Source organism: Tupaia chinensis, unplaced genomic scaffold (assembly GCF_000334495.1).
Source record: "Tupaia chinensis unplaced genomic scaffold, TupChi_1.0 Scaffold000612_1, whole genome shotgun sequence".
NCBI lineage: Eukaryota > Metazoa > Chordata > Mammalia > Scandentia > Tupaiidae > Tupaia > Tupaia belangeri.
This window is the reverse complement of record NW_006160131.1, coordinates 3879715-3886620: the sequence shown is the minus strand read 5'-3', so window position 1 is coordinate 3886620 and position 6906 is coordinate 3879715. Positions and strand designations below refer to the sequence as shown.

The 6906-nt window shown below is 37.6% G+C and overlaps 1 long non-coding RNA gene across 1 annotated transcript in view; it reads left to right on the top strand.

Annotated features, from left to right (window-relative positions):
* Positions 1-2936: 2936 nt before the first annotated feature.
* LOC114009747 (uncharacterized) overlaps positions 2937-6906 on the top strand; it is a 28533-nt gene continuing 24563 nt past the window's right edge. The window contains exon 1 of the long non-coding RNA XR_003551138.1: positions 2937-2980. This is a non-coding gene — a long non-coding RNA (uncharacterized LOC114009747). The remainder of the gene's footprint in view (positions 2981-6906) is intronic.

Sequence of the window (6906 nt, the reverse complement as noted above, 5' to 3'; positions counted from 1 at the left end):
CCTGGGACTGGCCTCAGTGGGGGCTGACACCACCCCTGGGCTGTGGAGGGGCCAATCATTCGTGTTCAGAAAGGGAAGCTGGAATGAGCATTAGGGCAGGGGACACAGTCTGCCAGGGCGACCCTTCCTTCTCTCCCCTTCCCAGCTCTGGAGCTCCTGCCAGGCTTCTCCTCAGCCAGATCCTTCAGAAGTTGGGGGGGTGAGGTGGCCCATTGACACCAGCCATCCTAGTCCACTGATAGTCTCCTCCCACTAACACATCGGGTGCTCAAGGCCAGGCTGCTGTGGATTTGTTCATACTGGAAGGTGCTCGACGCCTGTTTGCCGAACGCATGAGTACATGAGTGTAGATACTCACTTATGTCCAAAAGCGAGAAGCCTAGGGCACTGAGGTCCTAAGTGACGTGAGTCCTATGTGACAGAGTTCATCTTTCCCCCCACACATGCACTGGACGTGTTTCTGAAGCTGTCAGACTGGGATTCAAACTGCATCCCGCCACATGGGATCCAGCCACCAGTGCACAGGACTTAGTCACAGCACAGTGAGGGGCAGCCTGTGTGTCCTCACCGCTGTGGGTTAGTCAAATATTTGGATATATCACCATTTAGTCTTTCTACTTTGTTTTACTTCTTTCTTTCATGAGAGAGAGAAATAGAAAGATAAATACCAGCAGGATCTCATGCCGTCATCTTCAACACCCCCAGCCTTCTCCGTAAGCCAGGATAACCGGGTACCCCACCCCACAATCTTCCATACAGACCCAGTACACTTGGGCAGCATGATACCACTGAGCCAGAGCCGGCCCTGCCCATTCTACTCCTGTTTTCATTATTTATTTCTAATTGGTTATAAGGTACGTACACTCACTGAAGGTAGAGCGAAAGTGAGAAAGCAACCCCAGGAGGGATGGCCACACTGTAATCCCTTCTCCTTCATTTTATTTCCAGTATTTTGGACACTCACGCACACACGCCTGGAGTGTTTTTCAAGCTGCCAGGTCTGGGACTCTAACCGAACCGTTGGCCATGTGTGATCCAGCTGCCTTAACCACCATACCACCTGGTTGGCCCCATTCTACTCTTGATGTTCAATGTATTTCTAGCCATGTCTCGCCATTGATTTAGGTCTTCATTTATTCATCTCATTAATGTTTGCATGTATATAGTCCTTATATATTATTAATTAGATTTTTTTTAGATATTTTATATTTGTATGTTAAAATAATTTTTATGCCAACAGATTTTAGCTAGTATAAAGAGTGCTCTTGGGAATATTTTTGAACATGAATTTTAAGAACATGGGTGTGTGTACAAACCTTGGAGTGAAATTTGTGTGTCACAGCGCATGCGTGTCCTCAGCGGTAGTACAGCCGCCAGCTTTCCAAAGTCTTCGTGGTGTGATGTGCCCACCGTGGTGGGTGGGCGTTCCACCTGCAATGTGTCCCCATGACTACTGGTATTATGGGTATTTAAAAAAATTATAGTTATTTTGCTGAGCGTGCATTGATGTTGATCTTCTCACTGTGGTTTTACTTTGCATTTCTCTGGGGACTAATAAGGTTGAGCATTTTTCATGTTGACCTTTTGGCTATCCTCTTTTGAGAAGTGCTTATTCATGCCTTTTGTTATTTTTCTCCTGGATCATTTGTGTTTCCTTATTGACTTAGAGAAATTATTACATATTTTCTTTATGAGTCTTCAGTTAATATATGTATTATAAATTTTTTTTCACTCTGTAATTTGTCTTTTCATCTCTGAATGGTGTTTTTAATATCTGGGAGTTTTTCATTTTTTTCCCCTTAGTTTTTGTAATAGGTAATTTTGTATATGCTCACCAGAGAGAAGCAGAGAGAAATGGAAAGTGAGAACTCACCCCCAGGGGGATAGCCACACTGCCATCCCTTCTCCTTCACTCTTCTCTCAGGATTTTGGGCACAGACGCATACACACCCGGTGTGATTCTCAAGCCTCTGGATCTGGGACTCGAACTATGAAGCTGGCCACAGGAGATCTATCACCTTCACCTCCAGGCCACCTACTGGCCCTGAGAGTTCTTGATTTTAATAAGTCCAATTTATCATTTATTTCTTGTTTGTTTAATGCTGTTGTGTGTGAAGTTTTGTTTTTTAGAAATCTTTGGGCGCTTCAAAGTCATGAAGATCTTTCATATTTTCTTCTAGAAGATATATAATTTTATTTTAACTTTTCATAGGTCTACAATTCATCTGGAGTTATGTGGCATGAAGCAGGGGTCAAAATTCACTTTTTCCAAAAGTATCTAACTGACCCATTTACTAAAACAGATGGTCATTTCCCCTCTCCCGCAGTGTCACCTTCATCATAAATCAGGTAATTGCAGAATGTAGGTCTTTTTCTGGACTCTACTGTATTTCACGAATCTATTTTTATATCCTTACACTATTAACATATTATCTTTATAATAGATCTTGTTACTTGATAGTTGAAAACTCCTAGGCTTTTTTTCCTTCAAGTTTAGATCTTGTTACTTGATAGTTGAAAACTCCTAGCTTTGCTTTTTTTCCTTCAAGTTTGTTTTGGTCTTTTTTTGCCCCTTGTATTTTCATATAAAGTTAATAATTGACTCAGGTCCCATAGAAAACCTCTTAGAATGTTGATTTGAATTGTATTGGATCCATAGTAAGTCCGGGATTAAATTAATATCTTTACAACATCGGGTCTTCTAATCCATCCTTTCATTTATTTAGACCTTCTTTTCTCTTACTAATGTTTAATGTTTTTATGCTACTATAAATAGTATTCATTTAAAGTTGCACTTGTCAGCTTTTTGCTGTTATATTATAGAAATGCAATTAATTTTTATATATAATTGGCCTATATGGTGACTTTCTGAAATTCATTTACTTCTTTATTTTAGGTTTTTATCATAGGGCACATGTGGTCAACAGAGAGAGATAGAAAGACAGTGAGAGGGAAAGTAAGAAATCACCCCTCGCCCCAGGTATGGCCACACCATTATCCCTTCTCCTTCATTCTCCTCTTAGGATTTTAGGCACACATGCACAAACACCCAGTGTGATTTTTTAAGCCATTGTGTCTGGGATTCAAACTGTGGTCGACCATATGGGAATCCAGCACATTAACTATTATGCCACCTGCTGACCCCTGAAATTCATTTATTAATGGTAATATTGGGTTATTGGAAAAGTGATGATGAATTTTTACACACACACACAAAACAGAAAAATATGTCATGAATTTTCTGACAACCCAGTATTCTGTCTATAGACCTGTTTATATTTATTATAAACAAAGTCACTTTTTTTTTCAAATAATGATGGTTTTAACTTTTTTCCCCCAAATTTATCCTTTCTTTCTCATTATCTTTCATTGCACTGGTTAGAACCTGCAATTTAATATTTAATAAAAGTGGGAAAACAGGCATGCTGACTCATTCTCATTCTCAGACAGCAAGTGTTCAGTATTTTAATACTAAGTAGGTAACACTTGGTATAGGCTTTTATTTGGAACACTTTTTATTGCTTTAAGTAAGTTCTCTTTTATTTCTGTTTGCAAAGAGGATTTTTTAAAATTATAAATACATGTCAAACTTCATCAGAAGCTGCAATATTTCTGCATCTACCAATACAATCAGATGATTTCTCTTTTATTCTGTTAATGTGGTAGATTACACTAATTTTTTGAAAATGAAAATCAACCTTTTGTTCCTGAATTAAATCCAACTTACTCATTTATTATCATTTATTTCTTTCCCTGAATCCAACTTGTTGGTTTGATATTTTTGCATTTCTGCTCATAAGACTAATTGACCTGTAATTTTCCTTCATGTCCTGGTCAGTTTTTGGTGTCAAGATTACAATGACCTTGTTAAACAAATTAGAGTGTATATTTTTTCCTCATCTATGCAAATGTTTATATGAGATGGTGCCATTTATTCCATAAATACTCGGAGAAATTCACTTGGAATTAATTTGTAAGAAAGCCATTGGTGGCTAGAGGTTTCTTTGTATAACTATTGTTATCTACAACTTCAATATCTTTCTTATTCTAGGTTTTACATTTCTTCTGATGTTAACTTTCATTAGTTTTGTTTTTAAAATATTTTTCCACTTTATTTAAAATTGTAAATTTATTAGCTTTAAATAATTTACTTATAATATATTGTATTTATCTTTTTAGTATTTGTTAGGCAATGAATTAGCGTCCTCTTTTTCATCCTGATTGGCAATTTGTGTCTTCTCTATTTCTTTACTCGAAGACTTCCCAGAAATTAAACATTTTGGGGCCAGCAGGTGGCATAGTGATCAAGGTGCTTGATCCCACATGGCCGACTACAGTTTGAGTCCTGAACCTGGCGGCTTGCTTTCTCACTTTGCTCTGTCTCTCTCGAGTGAGCATGCATGTTCTATAGCAAATTTAAAAAAATAATAATAATAAATAACATTAAATAAATAATTTTTTAAAAAAAGAAATCTAACATTTTAAATATTCTTTTATAAGTGCCAGTTCTTGGGCATGTTGATTTTCTCTCTTGAAAATCTGTTTTATATTTTATTAAGTTATGCTTTTAGTCTTTATTACTTCTTCCCTTCTAGTCTCCTTAGATATCATTTTATGTTCTTTTAGAGACAGATGATTAGATTATTGGTTTTCATCTTTTTAAAAATATATGCATTTAAAGCTATTATTTTAATCTAAGCCATGGTTTAACCACATCCCTCATATTTGGACATGTTATATTTTTTCATTATCATTAAGTTAAAGATATTTTCCATTTTCCACTGAATTTTTTCTATGACCTATTTAAAAGTATATTGTTTAATTTCCAAGTATTTGGAGAATTTCTACTTATTTTGTTATTGATTTCCAGCTTAATTCTTCTGTGGTCAAAGAACATATTCTGCGTAATTTTAATCCTTTGAAATTTGTTGCAACTTCTTTTATGGCCAGCATAAATTTTCCATGTATGCTTGGAAAGAAAATATGCTCTTTCGGGCACAATGTTCTGTCTGTGTCAATATATCAGATTTGTTAATTGTGTTGTTTAGATCTTATATATCCTTATTGATCTTTTTTTCCCTGCTTCTCGTATATTTTATTGAGTGAAGTATGTTAAAATCTCCTATGTGAGTGTGGAGTCACCTATATTTCCTTATATTCATGTCAACTTTTGTTTAAAATATTTTGAACCTTTATTTCTCATGTACCCATAAATTGAGAATTATATGCTTCCTTGGAGAATTAATCTTTTTTAAAGAATTATTTAATTTAATTTAATTAATTTATTTTAATTTTATCAGAGATGGACAGAGAGAGACAAAGTGAGAAAGCAAGTTGCCAGGTCTGGGACTCCAACCGCAGTCAACTGTGTGGGAGTTTAGTGCCCCAACTATCATGCCACCTGCTGACCCCCACTTTTTTTTTAAGAAAGGTTTTTGCTTTAGGGTGTGTGTGCTTACTGTAGAGACAGAAAAAGACAGACAGATAGAAAGCAAGAAATCACCCCCCCATGAGGGCCATGCTGCAATCCCTTCTTGTCCATTCACCTCTCATGATTTTGGGCACACATGCACACGTGCCCCACATGAGTTTCAAACCTCTGTGTCCAAGACTCAAACCACAGTCAGTCATGTGGGAATCGAGTGATGTAACCATTGTGCCATCTGGTGGTCCCAACCATGTTATTTTTATAATGTTTTTGTTATCTTAATTTGGCCTTTTGCCTTCAAATTTACTTGCTCTAGTATAGCTATGAGCAGCTTTCTCTGAGATGTTGTTTGTATGCTTTCTCTTTTTAGCATACTTTATCTTTTAATTTCTCTATATTCTCATATTTAAGGTGAATCTCTAATAAGTAGCATATATCTAGATTTTGTTTTTAAATCTAGTTTCGTACATACAGACTTTACATACAACTACTTAATCCACTTATATTTAATGTGATTACTGATATATTTGGGTTTCTGTCTATCATGCCTTTTGGTCAAGCTACTGCATCACAAAAAAATGTTAGTCCTTCTTGACCTACTTTCTTTGAACTTGTTCTTCTTCCTATCTCATTGGCTCTTCTGGTATTAGTTCTTCTTTTCTATGCTTCTCTCTTTATATTAGAGTTTCTTGTTATTTAGTTCTCAGAAGTTCTAAGCTCAAGACAAAAAGAGCTTTCTACCTTAATCATTTCTATCAACTCACTCCTTAGGTGACCACATCCATTCTCAAGTCTTGAAAAAGTGCCAGCTACCAAATGTACAGCTCAACCCTGACCTCTGCCCTAAATCCCACACCCATACAGCCAGCGTCCTTGTCCACATTGCCATTTGGGTCTCCATGGCATCTTGAACTGATACGTCAAATGCTGAGGTCCTAGTACAGTGAGGAATGTGGGACGGTCTAGCTTTCTCGCTTTCTGTAGTCCTCCTCGTCTCTAAGTAGCAGAGCCATTTCCCCACTTCTAACGCCCAAACCTTGACTCCTGCTGCTTCTCTTACAGCTCACATCTAATCCATCAGACAGGCTTACTCATCTACTTTCGACCACGTTTCAGCACCTCATCTGTCTTCAGCTTACGCCATGCCCCATCACCTCTCACCTGCTTTGTTGCGATAGCCCCCTCACTGCTCTTCTTGCTTCCGGTCTGGCTTCCATGCAGCCTGTTCTTCACATAGTTTCTGGAATGAGCTTTAAAAGACATATGTCATATCGCACCACTTCTAAGCTTAAGACAAAAATAGCTTTCTACCTTAATCAGAGTTATCTTCCTAAGCTCGCCATCCATCCTTCCCCCAGTCACTCTGCTCCAACCAAACTGTCCTCCCGGCTGTTCTCCACAAACACCAAGCTCGCTGTCACCGCGGGGCTCTTGCATGTGCTGTGTCTCTCTTTGCCTCATGTCTTTCTGGGCCTCAT